The sequence below is a fragment of the Larimichthys crocea genome, chromosome XVI (genome assembly GCF_000972845.2).
Source record: "Larimichthys crocea isolate SSNF chromosome XVI, L_crocea_2.0, whole genome shotgun sequence".
Classification (NCBI taxonomy): Eukaryota; Metazoa; Chordata; class Actinopteri; family Sciaenidae; genus Larimichthys; species Larimichthys crocea.
Window position 1 is genome coordinate 13701601 of NC_040026.1, and position 21168 is coordinate 13722768.

The window sequence follows — 21168 nt, forward strand, 5'->3', positions numbered from 1 at the left end:
CCCTGAAGTCAAGCAGCAGAGGCTGAATAACAAGTTGCACGAATAACACCACTTAAGCATTTTTAGGGGAGCTAAATATGCAAGAGTAGCCTTACCCCCAATACCATCGAGCATGGCACAATGCTGTTTTGGTTTGATCTCCACTTGGCTTCTTATCCCACAAGAACTCGGCATCATACCCACACCCTGAAGCGTCATACTTTTCAGAAGCAGAGCATTTTGTCTGCCAGACTTTGTTACTTACTTACAATCTGGAGTCTGCACATGGTGATTTTATTTTGAAAATTGATCAGCCGTTTCTATAAATTGATCGTCGTTTCTATGACTTCTGGCCAGCACGATTGGTTTGTGCGATTTGGTGCAGCTGATGGTGATTTTCTGTGGAGCTGCTTATGGTGGAATCAGAAGAACCTCTGGATCAGCTGCTGAAGCTGACCATGACACATCCTTGTGGAATTAGAAAGTTACATGTCACTGTTTATAACATAGGTTTTTATTCTAATAGCATTTCAGCATCTTTCAGCTCATTGTTTTGATTGCCCTCTGCTTTATTTCTCCTACTACTCATTGGTTCAGTCCCAGAGCTTTCATCAGTGTTATTTCCAGACACAGCAGGCAGCTGTTTTCAGCTAAATGCTCTGATAAATCCACTGAACATTACAAACAGCAGACAAACAATCTTACTGACTATGTGGTGAACATAGTGGTGCATTTAGCAGCTAACAAATCTCCCTTAAGTCTCAGTGGTCACCAAAGAAAAAAAGGCTAAAAAGAGTAATGGTACTTCATCATTCATTAAAATCTCCAAATGAATGCTCATGTTGAGTCTGTGCAACATCCAGGACCTCAGTGGGAGCTGAATATCAGCTACCTCATCAAGAAAGCCCAGCAGAAGATGTACTCCATCACCATCTTCGCTCTGCTAAGAAAGTGATTGGATGCAATCTTATTAATGACATACATATGAGGCATATATAAAACACTAGGTTAACTATTTTATTTCAGGGTCAACCAAATCTCATGGTTGAGTTTGCTCATATTTAAAATCTTCATTTTCATCACTAGCAGCAGCACTAACTCTCCTCTCAGAATACTTAACTTTTCAAAGAACCGCCAAAAAAATAAACCACGCTTTCCAAAGCTTAAGATGGATGTTTAAGATGAGATTCACGCTGCAGTGCCAGAAGTAGTGTTTGGTGGGGGGATCGGTGGGTGAGAAGAACATTGTTTACTCATGGTTCATTAGTTTTTTGTGAGGTAGTTTTCTTCCCTTAGGCACCCTCCATGCTAAGTAATGCTTTTCTTCTTTTTACTACCTGCAATTAGCCTTGTACATTAAAGTGCTTACTGATGTCTGACTAATAGCAAGTATCTATCACACCCCACGAAGCAGCAGGTCTGTTCCGAACTAAGAGCATGCTGTGTCATGTCTTTCTAGGAAACACCCCGTTTATTTATGCAAATCAATCAAAATGTCTCACTTGTTTCCTGTCTTTTCGCTCCATCTCATTCCATGCAGTTACTGTTAAGTTGAGCAGCATACTCGGATGTCACTGCAACTGACTTTATTTTGAAGTAAAAGTAATCCACATTTACTCCAGAGAGTCATCGACATGAATGCAAAGTCCAGACATAAAATACTGTATGTCAACACATTGCTATCAGGTCCCTGGTTCATAATGGTTATCCATAAAAAAAGGATTGCTGTATCATTTTTGCTTTAGTTTATAAGCACATTAAGACGCCATAGATTTTGCTGTTGCTGTGTCAGGCTTGACATACATGACACAAAAATGTGTGAAACAAAAATTATTCAGCTGTTAACATGGAAACCAACTGAAGCTCCAGTGTCTTTTTAAAAAAATAATTTGACTTATTTTTTATTTTATTTCTGCAAAAATTCTCTCCAGTGCTCTCCAGATTTATGGCAAAATGATGCAATATATGTCACATAATAGGATAACAACTCTGCTGCTCAGTTGAATTAGACATGCATTATGTATTAAAATGTACTTTTCACACCAACCTACCAAAGGACAGACAAGAGAAAAAACAATATTGTCTATAACACAGGGCAATGCAGGATAAACTGAAGCTTCAGATGTATCTGGGGTTAAGCGATGAACACTGTTTGAGCCCTGGCATTGTGCTTGTTACTGAAACAGCTCCCTCCATAAAGCTCCAAAACTACTTGACACTTAGCAACAAATATTCAACATTCCCTGCTCTGCTTTGGTCTTGTTGTGCCAACTAACTTTGCTTTGCTACTGTAAAATACTCACACTAGTGGTCTGAGTGACATTTTCTTTTTTTAATACGGATTTGTCCTGCAACAGAAAACTACAAGTTACAAGTTTATTTCTAAGTTGAAGGTGATGGACATTTGTTCACATAATTTTCCCATGAACTTGTTGCCAGTGTGATATTTTAATGAACTTTAAAGGTTCAATTCAATTGAATCAATCCATCCATCCATCCATCCATCCATCTATCCATTTTCTTCCACTTATCCAGGGTCAGGTTGGGGTGGCAGCAGGTTTAGCAAGGCATTCCAGACATCCTTCTCCCCAGCACGTTTTAGCTCCTCCTGGGGGATCCCGAGGCATTCCCAGACTAGATGGACTAGTTCCTCCAGTGTGTTCTGGGTCTTCTCCAGGGTCTCTTCTCAGTTGGACGTGTCAGGAACACCTTCATAGGGAGGTGCCCAGGGGGCATCTTAATCAGATGTGTGAGCCTCCTTTCGATGACCAGCGGCTTTACATTGAGCGCCCTCTGAATGTCCGTGCTCCTTAGCCTATCTAAGGCTGAGCCCGGCCGCCTGACGGAGGAAACTCATTTCAACCTCTTGTGTTTGTGAATTATTTCTTTCAGTCACCACCCAAAGCTCATGACCATAGATGAGGGTTGGAACGTAGATGGACTAGAAAATCGAGAGCTTAAAGGAACAGTCAAGCAGCCATTTTGAAGCGACTGAAATGTGTCAGATGAGTTCAGAAAATGACATGACTAACTTTGAAACACTCTGAGTGAGATGAATTCATCTCTGTCTCTCTGCTAGGGGTGCAGGGGTATGCTCAGGGTGGCCTCAGCGTGTCATTGAGCCACCCTTTAAGGACCGCCCACAAAATCCTGGACTGAAAACAGTTTGAACCTCTAACTCCATTTCACTAATATATCGTTCAACATATTTAATTTATTTTGAAAGAAATCTCAGAATTGCCTTAACACAGTCTTTAATTAAATTTAGTCATGCTTATGCAATTTCCCAGTTTGGGATTAATAAAGTATTTCTAATCTAAATCAAAACAAAAGTTATCTCATGACACCTTCCATATGGAACAGGTCTTGACTATACTTTTTGTGATATTATTTACAGAGACCTAAGAATTCTACAAGCAATACTTTGTGACACTGGAAAAGCTTCCTTAAATAAGCAATCTGCAGAGGCCGACTGACTTTAGAGAGGGAGAGAGACCAAGAGACAGTAGTACAACAACAACAGCAACAATAATATCAATAGTATTTATAGTTGGCATCAAGCAGGACCACAGTAGCAGCTACAAAAGTCCCTGATGAGATAACCCCATTAATTATTTCAAAGCATCCCCATGTCCTGAAGTTGCAGAAGATGAGTGTCATTTAATTTGTTGACCTGCTACTTTAAATGAATAACTGGCTTCAGACTCAGTGGAGATTTTAATGGCTCAGTGGCCATGTGTGTCACAAAAGATCATTTTACCTGTCAACCGCCTGTATTAATTTATTTCCCTCAAGCATCTAAGTGGCACAAAGTAGAGACGAGGTGAATCACAATGAGTTACACGACTGTATCACTTTGAGGGGTCTTCATACATAAACACACAGTTTAAAAGGTCTATGTTCTATTGTAAAAATGAAGCTGTTGTGAAGACTGATAGTTAATTCATGAATGTACCCTGGATTCTGTTAAAAGAGTAAGCCTTTTTCCACAAGAAAAGAAATCTGGGACACACAAGTTACATCTGAGAGTCACAAGTTACATCTGAGAGTCACAAACCTGCTTATGTGCAGTTTGATATAGACATCTTTGGTGCAAAATAACAAATTATTATGGCAAAAACCACATACTGAATATTTTCTGCAACTAATGAGATTTCAGTGCAACCTCTCATGTCCTACTCTGAGACAAGCGGCATGAGCACATGGCACCAGACATTGCACTGCAGACATAATACTGTAAATAAAGAGCTCAGAAGCGTTGTTTACCAAAAGGAATCTCAAGTTCCGCGCCGCAAATAATCAGGCGAGTTTTGATTTCCACAACAAGCTGTTAATTATTGTCTGATTCCGACTCAGCAGGCCCCTGCAATCACCAGTGCTGGGCTGAGACTGAGGCTGACTTGGCCTATATAACAGTTAAGCCTCATTAGCCACAGCCTCAAACCTGCAAGTGACTGGGGAGGCAGAGAAACACAGATTTCTCCTGGTGACAACGAGACAACAGATTCCCACCGGTGTCACAGTGGGTATGGCATATAATTGGACATATCCCAATTCCACCATAGAATTTTCCTGATGGCCTTCTCAAAACACTCAGAGAAGCAGTCTCCCTTTTCAAAAGAAAACCTGTGTGATTCTTGACCTCCACTCTCCACAGAGGCTGCTGAAACTGCTGCCCTCAGGCAACACCATCTGTGGATGTCTGAATGAAACATGTGGAGAGCTACTGTAAAAGTAATGTCAGGTTTATGGCTTAAAATAGATGGAATCTTGTCCAATCTTGCACTAATTAACTGCCTTGTTTTGTGTACTGGAAATAATTATATGTCACTGACACAAAGAAATCACAGTGTCACATATGAAAATAGTTTCTCCTTATCAAAATCTCTCTATAACATAATATTATATTAACACTTAGTCGGTGGTAGAAACTGTGGCAATTAATATGTTGCTATAAAAGGCTCCAATCTGACTGCAGGGATTTCTTCCTATTCAGCCAAAAGAGCATTAGCGAGGTCAGTCACTGATGTTGGGTGATATGACCCAGATCACAGCATGCTATTTCATCTAAAAGGTGTTGGATGAGGGTGAGGTCAGGGCTCTGTGCAAGCCAGTCAAGTTACTGGGAAAAACCATTTCTTTATGGATCTGGCTTTGTGTGCACAGGCAAGTTGTTTTTTTTTTCAGACAGCAAAATCTGAAGTATCCTATTGTCTAAAACGTTTTGTTGTTGTTGTTGTTGTTGTTGTAGCATTTAGGCACAACTGGAACTAGGCAAGCCCGCAGAAAATGTGTCAGGCTATGAAACCAATTTGACATAATGGTAATGTACACTGGCCCAGAAGCACTTACTAAGCATACATTGTGATAGACTCAGTCGTAAAACCACAAATACAATTTTGTTTAGCATTACAAGGCCGCACTTCACCATCGGAATGTGATCCACTTGTCTAGTTGTACCCTCGCCTCTCGCAAAGCGAGGTCACTCTAAACTCTTCTCTGTGGTTGTCCCCAAATGGTGGAATGACCTACCAATGGCTACTAGAACAGCAACATCCCTTTCTACCTTTAAAAAACTTGTAAAAACCTTTCTGTTTCGAGAATGCTTCCCTGCCTAACAAAACTAACAAAACTAACAACTACTCTGTGCTCCTTTACACCTTTCTCAGCTTATGTCCTCCTCTGTAAGTCGCTTTGGATAAAAGCGTCTGCTAAATGCAATGTAATGTAATGTAATGTAATGTAATGTAATCCATTTGGTCCAATAGAAACAAAACATTTTTTATCCCCATTTAGGCAATTTTGTTTGTTTGTTTGTTTTCATAGGCTCCTCCAACTTAAGCGGCTAGTTAATAGTGGTGGGCGGATCGATCTAAAACATCGATAGTATAGCAACATTAGTATTGGTATTGATCAATACTTGTGTGATGACATCGATACTTAAATTTGACTTTCTCTTCTCTACGTTCAGTACACAACTCCAGCTGTGTAACTCTCCAAGTGCAAGGGTTGTAATTTTAGCAGACCAGTTAAACATAGACTATTCAGGTCATATATTCAGAAATAAATCTAAATAAATTATTTTACTGGAACTGAAAAATATATTCCTATACAAGATATATACCTCAAACCTGAAATGTGAATATGTCTGAATATAATTTTAACTGTTTTGTGTTAACTATCAAAAGAACATTAATATTCTCATATTTACATTGATGATGCATTCACTTCAGAAATTATGACACATTGCTCTCCCCTACACAAAAGTAGATAAGCTGCTTTTTAAAATAAAAAGTATTGGTATTTGTATCGGTATTGGCAATACTGGCCCTGTATTAGTTGGTATTGGATTGATACCTAATTCGCACACCCACACTAGCTAAAACTATGAAAAGCAAATCCCAACCAAAACTACTTTAATGCGAGCATCTGTGCGACAAAGAACCACATTTTTCAAACTTTGTAGAGGCTGCTTCAAACAGAAAGGCAGTGAAACATCCAAGCTACAGACCTCTCAGGGCTGCAGAAGTAACTATTCTTTTGATTTGTAGTTTAATTTAAGTTACTACATTTCTATTGACTTTATTGTCACATAAAACCAAGTTTGTCTTTGTGAGTTTGTGTAGATAAAAAAAGAGAGATTGTTCAAACTTACTGTAAAATCAAAAGCCCTCTCCACTCATCGAGTGCTTGTGACTAGAATGTGTATAAGAGCTTCCTTCTGCTCCCCCCCTGGGCTTTGCAAGTTGCACATCTCGTTTGCATACATTCGTCAAAGCAATGATGTGGATTTATGCATCACTTTGATGTGTTTCTGTTTGTAATCCACTGTCCCTTTCTGTGGCGTCAGGGCTCCAGCTGCTTGAAATTCAAAGTGGGAGTGAGAGGTTAATGATTCTGTTCTCTAACAGTGGAGGTCAGATCAGGGGGTACACTGAAATGTAAGAAATATAGCAGCCTTAATCTCGGATTTTGGAAGGACTGAAGATTTGTATCAAAGATGTCATAAAAAAAAAAGTGGTATAGGCAGGTAAAACACTCAGCGGTTGAGGTATTGATTGTTATTAAGAAGAACAGAGGTCAGAGCTGGCCAATTGTAAGGCAGCAACACAAATGAAAGTTAATTGACAAAAATATAAATAAAGACCTTTATTTACACTTTTGTTCCAATGCACTATTTGTATGTTAGACTCTGCCTATTAGCTTTTTCATGATGGGATGAACATACTTTCAGAAATGAACTGTATTTGCGTTATAAGATATGTTTATTACACCAAATTTCAAATCAGGCTGTTGAAAATGAGAATGTAGTCAAACATTAATAGTACAACATGTACAAATAAACAAACTCACAATTAGATTCTGACTTAGCTCATAAGCAAAAAATCATGCTCCCTGACTGTTCATCAACATCACAATTTAAGAGTGGGAAAAATGTCTCCAATGTGTCTCCATCTTGTTTATCACATAGCATTTTGAATTTAATAAGCCAGCAATTTTGCAACCTCAATGAATCCTAAACTGTCAGTCTCCCAGTGCACTAAATGTATTACTGCGCACTTTCTAAGATTAGCAGTTAATGAGCTTGACAATTTCCAAAGTTTGGAGTGTCGCAAAAATATGACCTAAATTTCATCCTGGGCCATGAATAGTAAAACTGTATCTGTAACTGTATGCATATCAACTTTTTTGATATATTATAAATATTCATTAGAGTGTCCTTGTGCTGCAGCAGCCAGTTCAGGGTGCAGAATGTGTTCCTGGGCAACAGAGAGCATCTTACAAAGCGGGGAAATGGATTTAAAACAAGGGACACGCCTGCCACTGAACTTTGATGAAACTTCTCTGAGGCTAAGGAGCATGATTTAATTTTTTCCTCAGGGGCCGTACTGTAAGTGGATACTGATATAGTGTTCAGTCAGCAGTTAAGTGAGGACCCATGTGATCACTCAGCTGCAAAGTGCAAATTACTTAAAGGCCCAGTCTTTAATTGCAGTAATCTGCCTGCTGGAACACTGTCACTCCTCTATTGGCTACACTAACATAGTAAATAATTATACTGAAGAATATTTCAAGGCTAAAATATTCTATACACTGTGTGTGATGTGACTTAACCAATATTTCCTCAATCTTCACCAGGTGGTTTTAATTACCCAAACCTAATTATATAACCTAATGATTTGTAAGTCACCACAAGCAATTATTTCATGCATAGAAAATTGCAAAATGTATGGATAAAAGCTTCTGGCAGGTCAAAATGAAAACAAATTTGTTGGCTGTGATCATTTTGGGAAATATGTTTAACGTAAAAAAAACTCTGGGTTTTGGCAAACAAACACAAGTCATTCTTCACATGTTCATCCTTTACTTCATTGACCTTTCTTTTACATTACAGGGAAGAAGATTTTTACTTTTTTTTAAGTAAAAAGACGAATCATTGACTGCAGCACAACAGCTTCAATCAGATCTGCTCAGTGATGTGACATTAGTGGTATGTTGTTCTTCAATAATTTCTTCATCTGAGCTGTCATCCTGTCTCTTAGACCCCATCCCGAACAGGCTGCTCAAGGATGTTTTACCTCTAGTTAGTCATTCTTTATTGGATATGATTAATCTGTCTTTATTATCAGGATATGAACCACAGTCCTTTAAGGTAGGTGTAATTAAACCTCTTCTTAAAAAGCCCACTCTAGACCCAGAGGTCTTAGCCAACTACAGACCGATATCAAACCTTCCCTTTCTGTCTAAGATACTTGAGAAAGCTAGCACAGAGACCCCATTAGTCAAAGTTACAAAACAATCTCAGTTTGTTCACGTCAATGATGAATCCTCCATTCGTAGTCCCACAAGGTTCTGTACTTGGACCACTTCTATTCAGTTTATATATGCTTCCTTTAGGGAACATTATTAGGAATCACTCTATCAATTTTCATTGTTATGCCGACGACACCCAATTATATTTATCGATCAGGCTTGATGAAACCAATCAGTTAACTAAACTCCAAGCATGCCTTAAGGATTTAAAAAGTTGGATGACCTACAATTTTCTGATGTTAAATTCACCTTGGCCTCCAGCTCCACCGTAAAGAATCTTGGAATTGTTTTTGTTCAGGATTTGTCCTTTAATGTCACCAAAATCAGACACATTGTGTCTCAAGCGGATGCAGAAAAAACTAGTCCACGCATTTGTTACTTCTAGGCTGGACTATTGTTACTCTTTGTTATCAGGCTGCTCTAATAAGTCTCTTAGGACTTTGCAGTTAATTCAGAATGCTGCTGCACGTGTTCTGACAGGAACCAAGATCAGAGATCACATCTCTCCCATTTTGGCTTCCTTGCATTGGCTACCTATTAAATCTAGAATAGAATTTAAAATTCTTCTCCTTACTTACAAAGCTCTTCATGGTCAGGCACCATCGTATCTAAAAGAGCTCATAATACCTTACTACCCCTCTAGAACACTGCGCTCTCAGGATGCTGGGTTCCTTGTGGTTCCTATAGTTTCCAAAAGTAGATTGGGAGCCAGAGCTTTCAGCTATCAGGCTCCTCTTCTGTGGAACAAACTACCATTCTGGGTTCGGGAGGCAGACACGGTCAACACCTTTAAGAGTAGACTTAAGACTTTTCTTTTTGATAAAGCTTATAGTTAGGGCTAGCTCAGGTCATCCCTTAGTTATGCTGCCATAGGACTAGACTCCCAGGGGGACCCCCCCCCCAAACATGCCATAGGTTATTTGCCATAACTACTGTCTTTCTCTAACCTTTACAATACTGTCAGCTCCATATGCTGATAGTTTAGAATCATCTGATGTCAAAATATAGTTTTAAAAGGCAGATGAAACCTGTGAAACTGATAATAATAAGAGAATAATTAATCACACTTTATGGATTTCAACATAAAGTTGCATAAAACATAACCAGAACAAAATTATCATAATCTGGCAAAATTGAATAATATAATACTGTTCAGCTTTTTAGGCAACACAGAAATGTAACAGGCTGATGGACAGACTGAAATTTGAATTTTTGATTCTACATAAAATATTGATCTTGAGGGATCAGGCCTGTGACATGCATATGATTCCTTTTAATATGGATGAGCATAAACAAACATTGTTCGATGGAAAACATGTAGACAGACAGGAGTCAATAAGACCCCTTAATTAGACAAGTGCACCCCAAATGACTAGAACTAGAACTAGATTACCATCTAATTATCGCGCTGAAAGTAAGACATCACTGCACGTGGTCAGGATGTTTATACTAAGACATTATGCAAGATGAGAGAATGTTTATTGGGTTTGGAAGTAATGTTAATTTGCAACAAATATGGGGCTTTTTACAGTTTGATATGCATATGAAAGCCAATGGAACTCCATAACATAGAAGTTGTGCAGTGCTCACATATTCATCTATGATTCATGTCAGTATTATTTATCCAAAATCATAACTTGTTGATGCATTTCTTTTTCATATTTATCTTTCAGAGAGAAATTCTTTAGAGAAGCATAGTGATGATACGGGATAATGATAACATGAAGACAGGCTGCTGCAGAGCTTTCTCAGACGCCATATACTAAAAGCTACGATGTAAAGAGAGATATCAGAGAATAAGAAAGTTTTCCCATATCTTTTCTGACTACGCTTAATGAATTATTGGTGTTTGTGCCCTTTGAAGAAGACATTTCCTGCCATTTGTGTTTGTACAGTATGAAATCAACTTCCAGTGAATTTTGACCAACAGTCTATCGAAGTAAACATGATGTAAACAACATCAAAAATCTTCTTAAATATGTGTTTTTATGTCATACCAATAGCTGAAGACACAACAGACAGAAATGTGTTTCTTGATCTTAATAAGACTTCCAGCAGCAGCTCATTTGTTGACATGGTTTTGTTTAAAACTAGCTGATGGTGGCATGACATGACAAAAATGACATTGTTCCATATTATTATGTTATGGGGACATTTTTTGGTTTAGTTAAATGTCTTTCATGAAATATTAGGAATTCAGTGAAAGCATTGCTTTGTAATCTTTTTGAAGGATGTCACAGAATGGTTGAAACACAAAGAAGAACTATCCAGGAGCATGTGCTGTAGAGTGCAGAGGTTGACTTGAAAATAGTAAATGGGCATGTATTTATATAGCGCCTTTCTGATCTACCGACCTATTACAACACTTGTCACATTCACACATATATTAATATACTGCTGGCAGAGACTGCCATGCAAGGTGCCAACTGCTCATCAGTGGCAATACAGTACAGTGCTTCCTATCCAAAACATTTACACTGATACTAGGCTCACCCATATACACACATTCACATACCCACGTTACAGCCATCAGGAACTTTATTGGGGCTCAGCATCTTGCACTTGGACTGGACTGGGGGACCCAGGAAACCACCATCAGATTTCTAGACGACCTGCTCTACCACCTGAGGAGGTAACTTGGTCTGGGTTTGTTTGCATCTTTCTGTATTCAGTACAAGCTTTGAGCCTTGAGGCGTGCCAACTGCCTGTCAGTTACACAACTCAAATCTGTTACTCGCTCCCTGTAAACTGTAGAGACTAAACAAATACTGTGTTTGATGGTTTCATTTGACTGTCGTGGCAAAACAGAGATTTTTGTCTCATTGGGTAATGTTGGCACAGTGCATGTGCATGAGAAGGATAAATTATGAATATCCTAAGAGAAGAGGAAGTAGGAAAATAAAAGATATGTACAAGAAATCACAGTCAAGGGTAAGAGTAGTAGCAACAGACTACAACTCCCACCATGCAAGAAGGAGCACTACCACTGGTCCTTCATTCCAACAGCTGTTTTATCTTATCTTATTTTATCTTATCTCATAAACTTCTTCACCCATGACAAGTACTTTAGCCATTGTTTATCCACCACTTCCTCCAGACTGAAATATGTCAACTATTGGTTAGGTTTTCTTGATATTTCAAACATGAATATTTTGGTTTCTAAACAAACAAGGAAAACTAATTACACTCCAATCAGCCTCAGCAGTATTTTGTCAACTGGCCACTGTTAGAATGCTAACATGCTAAACTAAAATAGTTAATCTTTACTTGCATGGCTGTAGACTCTTTTTATCCTTTACTGGCAGAAACAGTATCTACTGCACCAATATTCTACTATCCATTGAAGGTTGTTGTAGGACTTGTTTCTTGAAGGCACGTTAGGATGCTCACTTATCAACTGGTGTAGAATACGAGGTAACAGCCAGAACTAAAACTGAAGAGGCCTCTTAGATGGCAGGCGAAATGTCTTCAAGAAACTAAACAATAACCTTCAATGGATACAGTGACCTCGATGACTGAGCATCTTCACAGACCCATCTTAATACTGCATTGCACAATTACTCTTTCTTAAGAAAATGGCACCATAAACCTACTGTATATTAACCTGTCATTTGCTTATTATTTCTGTTTAACTAATAACAAAATCAAGTCAGTAATACAACAACTACTGGCTAGATAAAGCTTTAATATATGCGTGATTAACAAAAAGAAAACAGCTGTTCTGTTTCTGGTGAAAATATTAACAAATTCAATGCATATAAGAGTTTTTATAAAAGTTATCTTTTGATTAGCCCTGATGGTAATGAGGCGAGACTCACTCTCCAACACTGAGTGAAGCTTGATTGCCCACTATCACAATATGTTCGTTGCAGCGTTGGGTCATTTGTGCTGAAAAACAAAGCAAAATTAATTTTTTGCTGATTATTATTTTAGTTACAGTTAGATTGAGCGAGCAGGACTCTTCTGAATTAATTACATTTGTATAACTTTACACCATGCTTACATTCAACCTGGTATAGAGAAGGACTTTATGAAGAGAGGGAGACAGAGAGTGAATGGGTTAGATGGGTTTTTATTTATTTATTTCCTTTTCTTTCAGACCTTACTGCATTGTTTCCCTCTGCTCCCCTGAAGCTGCAGTAGATAACTTTGGAGCAAGAATGTGTTGTCTCACCACTTTGTACACCAAAAAGCAAACAGTCAAGTAATTGGTTCCATTTGAAGTTGAACACGAGGGAATGTGGGTAGCAACTCTCTCTCTGGCTGTTAGCACAACAGATGTCAGGTTGCATGTGGCTAAATATACTCTTTGGGGATTTGTTATTTCCTCAGATATTGATTACTGCCCATGTGCCTTGTGACCAAAGAGCTTCTTTTTATTTTCACTTTGAGGGCCTCATCACAAGCCTTGTATCTTTGGGTGCACTATTAATTAACACTGGAATTGATTTCATTTGTTTTTTTTCAATCACAGAAATTACGTCAGAGATATTCTTATGGTCTGTCAAAAAACAAGCAGTTCTTTCTTTGCTATTTGTACACATTGGCTTCACAAATGTATGTAACTCTCACAAATTTCAACGTCCTAATCCCACAGTAATCGCTGTTTATGAATGTACAGGCTGCAACAGGCTAGAGCTGGCACCAGCTGCTTCTTGAAACACCTGTCAGATCTGCTTCAACCTCTGATCTGTATTCATTTGAAGACCTTAATACAACCTGAGACAGATCTCAAGAAGCTTGTTTGTGCCACACCCACTGCATCTCATTGCAAGTGAGGATGCACATTTATCATTGTTATGAATCCATCTTCTCCTCTGTATTCAACATTTCTACAGGTCTGAAACAAAATGAGACTGTAGGGATAAGAGTTTTGTTTGTGTTGCGTTAATCACAAGTGATTTCCTGCTGAAAACTGAGGCAACACTGAATCAGGTTTGCTGTGAAATTAATTAGAGACCAAAATTTCATGTTTTTTCTTGTTTTTTATACCTCAGAATAGAGGGAGTTTTTCAGCATATGGCCATGTTGAGGTGTCTGCATTCAGATCGAGTCATGTTACTGTTTTTTCCACTCCTTGTGTGGCAGAGAATAACACCCTCTGAGGCGTCTACTTGACACAGAAGCACTGGAGGGAGTCCCTCCAAGGAGAGCATTATTTATTCGACAACAGAAGACCTCAGAGGTTATTACATTGTTTATACCACAGCCACTTTCCAAAGGTAAAAGAAAAAAAATCCATCCATCTATAGAAATGCATTATTTGCACATTGTACAGCAGTAAATGCTTCTTTATTCTTTATTATGTACAACAAATGGAGTCTCTCTCACTGATAAGCTCACAGAAATACCTCATGGGATTTTACAAAAGAAATACATGCACCATTTCTGCTGTTGAATACTCGTGTTGTTTGGTCTGCTATTCATTTACTACCTAGTCCAGATATTTGAATGGGTAATAATAAAGAGAAACAAACCTGAAAGAAAGAGCCAGAAAGAGTCTCTGTAAATAATACTATAAAAAGTTCTGTCTAGACAGTCTCATGAGACAGATTCTTTAATGACTCGGTGCTATATATATAAAATTGAATTTAACTGAATTTCTTTAGTAAAATGTATTGCTAAACAGTAACAATAGTGATAATCCAATTGCTTTCTGATGCATTCTGCATGCATTTATCTCTTGCATTAGTTTTCGTTATATAGATAACACCGAATGTTAACATACCGTGGGGGAAATAATTATTTGATCCCCTGCCGATCAAGCAAACCTAGTGGTTTTTGCCAAATTTGCCCACTGACAAATAAATCAACAGTCTAGAATCTTAATGGTAGCTTTATTTTAACAGTGAGAGTCAGATATTTAAAAAGGTATCCAGAAAATCACATTATATAAAACTTAGAAATTGATTTAACAAAACATGACTTAGTACTTGGTGCCTTGTTGGCAAGTGCAGAGGTCAGATGTTTCTTGTAGCTAGTCACCAGATTTGCCAATTTCAGGGCAGCTGGAACCACAATCACAAAGGAAACCATTGGTAATACACTATGCATTGAAAATCCTGGAAATCCTAGAAATCTGGGGACAAGGTCCCCATCTTCACGAAGGCACATGCACAGGCCCATCTGAAGTTTGCCAGTGAACACCTAAATGATTCAGAGAAGGCTTGGGAGAACATGATGTGGTTAGATGAGACCTAAATGAAGCTCTTCTCTTCATGTAACACTCCTTGAGGTGATGGTTAGGTTATGGTTGTAATCATCATCTGATCAGCAAGAAAGCACCTTGTTTATACAGCACTTTTCAACATCAACACTGCAAAAAGCTTTATAGGGCAAAGAAACAAGGAAGAGTGAATGAAAGAGATGGAGGAGACTATAAAAACAAAGAGAGCTGTGAACAAAGTGAGTGTCAACATGCTTTTATAAAGATGTTCACTGATTTGACTTGACATTGTGGGATGCTGCTCTAGAGTCAAAGAGAAACAGCAGCAACCGTCTTTCCAACCTGGATTTTAAACAAAAATGTAATGAAATCTGGATGCAAACAGTGGAAATGGTTTAAAGAACCATCCACTGCAGTCTGCAGTAAAGGCTTGCCATGGATATCACAGAAACATCATGTCTTCCCCTGGAGACGCTCACAGCCTGATGGCTGAACTCTGACCCACAGAAGGCGACATCCAGGTTGAGAAAAGGTCTTTGAGACAAAGACAGCGGGAAAAGCAGACCTCTTCAGCTAATTGTGCAACCGTCACCAGTGCCCACTGGGTCCCTCCTGTGCTCCTCTTGACTGATGTGCTAAGAATTAGATTCTGTCACTTAAAGACTCACCGGGGCAGCACCCTGCAGACTTTTTACCGGGCCAAGACAGGGGGGCTGCCCCGCTGGTATTTGGAGTACGACAGTGAGGTCACTCTCTGCCTGCTATGCGTGACTGCTGCATCAGTGGACAAATGCTGAGGACTGTGGAGTATAGAAACAGTATTGTCCATTGTACTACAGAATAGAAGAGAGTACAATACAATAGAGCAATGCCATGCAAAACAAAACTGCTGTAACAACATAATAAAGTGGTTACTGGTCAAAACAAAGAAAAATAAAAAAATCCACTTGGAATGCTTAGTACAACCTTGACACTGTGTAAGACGCTGTCTAGATTCAATTGAAACTATAGAGGAGGCAGATGAGAAGACAGCCATATTGTAGCAACTTGCCATCTCTATGTATTTTTAAATAATGTGCCTCTATCACAGAATTTTTTTTTTCGTTTCTCTTTGTCTTTGAGTGACATATTCCAATATTGTAATTTTTCTGACTTTTTCATTTTCAAACTTCAAACAATGAAGAAACTAAACAATCCCTGCGCTCAGAGTCCAAGTGAGTCAATTCAGTTTTTAATCAGATTCAAAATTGCACTCAGTGGTATTCATTTTTAATCAGTTGCTGTACTCTTTGTCATCTGTACCATTAAACCATCTATGACTACTGTCACTGTACTGGATAATTTATTCTCACTATGAAATTTTCTTTCCAAAATGACAAGGCCAATGACAACGTGCAAGACTGAATGTCATGACGTTCACATTGAAAATGGAGCTCAGATTGATTTGTTAATGTATGCTATCTACATGTTTTCATTGCACGTCAGAAATCGCTTGGTAATGCTAACACAGGCTTTACATGCATTAACACATGTCAGTATATCCAACCACTGAGGACAAGACAAGGAGCCCCGATGTAGAATTACACAATAAATCCTCTTGTGTGCAAAGGAAAAAAAGAAGGGTTATATCTGCTCTATATGCTGCACAGGCCTTAGGAGATCATAGTGCTTGGTGAGCATTAATATTCCTATTTCTGCACCAGTGCTCAAACCTAAGTGCTATAATGTCATCAAAGCGGCGCATGATGAGTAACTCAAAGTCTGAAAACCAATTATTTCATCCTGTACTATTTATGATTTGCAGAAAACATGTGTTTTTCTTTTGACTGTGATGTGTGCAGAAGGAATTCTTTTTCTGGTTTTGTTTTTGTTTTTGTAATACACTCATTAGCTTTCTTTCTGGACTCAGGTTTAATATAAATCTCGTATCTGTGCATTAAATACAGAGCTAGAGCCAGGCTAGGTTAAAACAACATCAGTCAACATCAGTCGAAGTGTCCCTGGGAAAGATACTGAACCCCAAATTGCTCCTGAAGGCTGTGCCAGCCGTTGTATGAATGGTTAGCTCCTCAAACTGATGAGCAGTTGGCACCTTGCATGGCAGCCAATGCCATCAGTGTATGACTGTGTGTGAATGAGATATGTAGTGTAAAGTGCTTTGAGTGGTCGGAAGACTAGAAAGGTGATATATAAGTACAGTCCATTTACCATTTACTGATTGCTCAGTAGCATTTTGTAGGCATTTTTTGGAGCCAGACATTTTGACTTTGGCATTTTAGTATCTCTATGTCCATAGACGCTGTTGAGCCTAGTTACATTATCTGGCAATTAGCTGGCAATGGCAACAATCAACCCTGTCCCAGACCTAAAAAATTCCTTCATCCTGGCTGTCCAAAGTCCCTGTGTGACCAGTGTGAACACACACTGTAACGCTTCCCTGGTGCTTTGAACACCAAGTCCCAGGCAGTACAGCTAAGCTAAATAGTTAACAGCACCTATATTTTGCAGCAGTTACTTTACTGTTCATTAAGAAACACTCTAATTCATGAAGGTTGAGGTGGAGCAACCCAGAGGACATCAGAGGGGAAAGCAAAGAAAGCTACAAGAATAGGAACAGGGTACAGAGTGGGAATGACATTCACCCTATTACATGTCAGTGTCAAACAGCATCACATTGATAGTAAAGCTGTTATTTTAAGGTAGAAATGTTACATAATGTTGCTTTAAGGGTCAGGTTCTGGGGTAGAGAAGTGGGGTCATGGTGGTGATGGAGCAGGGAGGGACAGTGATGGGATGGGACAGGTCCTCTGTATCAGAGGAGAGGGACGAATAGCTATTGTGACCTACCCTCCCAAAGGGTCAGAGAGCCTGGAGATGGCAGAAATGAGGTTGGCCTTTAAGTCTTTTCTTGCTCAAAGTAATACAATTTTGGTCAGGAGCAATTGAGATGGTAAAAAATCTAAAGGCTAAAATTTCCACACAGCTTCACTTGCCTCAGATCAAATGTTTGCAGGACTTTACCGAATGTGCACAACAGTAAATATTTGCTGACACATTTAAGTCTTTTTGCAGCCCAGCTGTCAAAAACTGTAAATAAAATAAGTCTAATACACTCAACAAAAACATAATTACCTTTTGGTTTTTGGTTCCATCTTTCAGAACAAAATTTCCGTGCATGTGACTGACCTCTGCTGTGCTGTGACCGTTTAAATGTAATTTTTATTTACTGGAGAAATTGTACAAACCTGTCTCCAACTTACACATTTCACGATTAATAGACTATTAACGTATTTATTCATTCAACAACAAAAAATCTTTAACCATGAAAGGTGAAGTAAATACATGGCTAAAGGTGCTCTAATTAATACTGCGCAAGCAAGCAGCAGTGACAGCTTTTTAACCACAAAATGGGCTTTGGGAACTGCAACTGAATCCCTGAGCATTTTTTCTCACTTGTATGGAGGTGTGAGTGGACCAGGGGAGTCGAGGTGTGTTTGTCGATTGTGTTTTTCTTCAGTTAGTCATGGACACACACACACAAACACATACACACACGCAGGCTAATCAGAAAAAGGTCCTGTCTTAAAGATGCAGTGTAGAGTAGTATTACATATATAACTACATTATACATAAACTGTTACTGTTTAAATGTATATTTCTTAGCTTTATTGTTTATTCTAAATAAAACAATGTGAGTTATGTTTCCATGTTGCAATAATGTATTGGATTTTTAACAACATTTCAAGGCAGATTGGTTTAGTCAATTTATTCAGAATCTAGGACAGAAGGTTCATCACATCGGAAAGTGGCACTTAATATGTGCATCACCATCAAGTATTTGCTTCTTGAAACTCTACCTCGTCAGTCATGATGTTCACGTTTTTTGATGTTCTATTTAATAGACGTTTTAAACTGTCAGCACTTCTCTCATAATTATTCCCAAACCATGCCTCAAGTTTAAAGTCTGAGACATGCTGAATGAAGCCTGGTTGCTCAAACAAGCCACCTGCAATGGCACCCACCTGTCAATCAAAGCAGCCATGCTGTTAATCCTGCATAACTTTAAGCCTTAATATAATCTAATCAGGTGAGTTGTATATAAATTCACCCTCAGTACAGTTGTCATGAACGGGGAAATTAGCTACAGAGACCAAAACAGTTTTATGTACCAGGCGGTAAACATGTTTACCTCTGCTGTGAACGCTGGACATTTGAACATGGGGACTTATGGAGACTGACTCACTTTTGGAGCCAGCCTCAAGTGGACATTTGAGGAACTGCAGTTTTTGGCACTTCCGTGTTGACAGTCATGGAAGTTGCTGCTTGTGTGAAACACAGCTAATAAGCTGCAATAGCTTTTCCTATTTGGAACTTAAAGTTTAATATTGTTTGCAGTTGTTCAACTGTATGAAATCTTTTAAACTGAAACCAAAAAAAGTACAGTACAGATATACTTCACGTCTTTGAGTTCATTTACTGATTTCTGATATTTCATTGAAACGAACGCAGCACAGTACACAATTTAATTTAAATACTTTTGTGGTCGGGTCTTAAAGATGTGTCCCAATTACAAACTAAATCTTTGCAGGTTTGGTAGTTGTAATGTTAAAGGGTTAGTAGATGGGGCTGCTGGATGGTGAAGGAAAATAAACAAAGTTTAAAGTTAATAAATAATCAAACTTTTGCTTTCTCTTTGATAGTCACTGTGTTTACTCATCTTACTATCGTCCCAAAAATGCAGTTATTCACAACTGGATATGATTAAAATAAATTGATGGTGAGACTGCCACTGAATAAGTAATACATCTTTTTTTTTTTTTTTTGCTTTAATTTTGTGAAGTTTAATTTCCAATGTCATCACAACATATCCAAATGTGTTTGATGTGTTGCAGTATTGCATTAATTCCTTTTAGTACAAAACAGCAAAGAACATTGATCTTAAACTGCAAAACAGAATACTAAATGACAAAATACTATGAAGGACATATTGAATACAGACATGAATTGTATTAGACCATAAAATCCAGTGTTATTTCTGTTTGTATGGCTGAAAAAACAAACATGTTCACATCTTGAGGAAATTTGCAGTACAACTTAAAAAGTTTTCCTTCTGCTGAATTAACAACATGTATTATCTACTGAATTCTTGATAAAGAACAACTGAGGATGCATGTGATTTATTATTAAGTATTCGTTATTAAAATGTTATCAAGCCAGTGACAAAGATTAGTTTCGGTCGTCTGATTCTAACCCATTTCCCCATCCGGTGACTTGTTTTCTCCACAGTGCACCGACCATAAATCTGAAACAAAATGGAAATATCAGCTCGGCTTCTCGAGGAAAAGTATAAGCTCCTGGCCATGGAGGAGCCACAAAGCTCAGCAAGAAGTATTCACTGTTCAGACCATTCTCATATTCTTCTGACTGCCTCCAAGCTAATGAAAACTCAGAGGATATAGGGAGAAGCCCCCCTGAGCGTAAACACATTGCATAATAGGCACTTTCTTCAAAATGCTAACAGCCCCAGAAAAGGTCTTACCATTTCAGAGATTTGACGCATATAAGCAAGGGTGAAATTCTGAAAAAGGAAAACAAGATTTCATCTACATATTGACAGACAGCAACATCCAGGGTTATATTTATATTCTTTATGGACTCCGGGAGGTCTTTTGTGGATGGATGCTGTTCTTTAAAATGGCTCTGCAGGTCGGGTGTACCAGCTTGTATCTGCAAGAAAATTCTGTATTCTACAGGCATGCAAGTCTTTGTTTCTAAGCCACATAGAATATGATGTATGATAAAAATAAAACTGACTGCTTGCCAGATTTAGCTTTTAAATGAATGCATCTGACCTCTCAGAATGCTGATGATTATACACCTTGTGATCCAGTGGTTAATTCCATGCACCTAATTAAAGTTAATCGAAGAAACCGCCGTGTGCTCCAGTTTCCTACCAGTTTAATCTCCACAGACAGACAACACCTCAGCAAAATAAAGACTTGCAATGCTTCCATGCAGCGTGTCAAGGTGGGAGATGCCTGCTTATTTAATCTATTATAGATGAGGGTCCGTGGTCAGCAGTCAGTACAGCAGTCTGCTCTGTATGTCTTCTTGTTTGTTGCTGTACATCCTTCACATTGGCAGGTGTTTAGGATGTGCTGATACAGGTGACAGCTGACATTGAGAACTGAAAGAGAAAATAATACAGA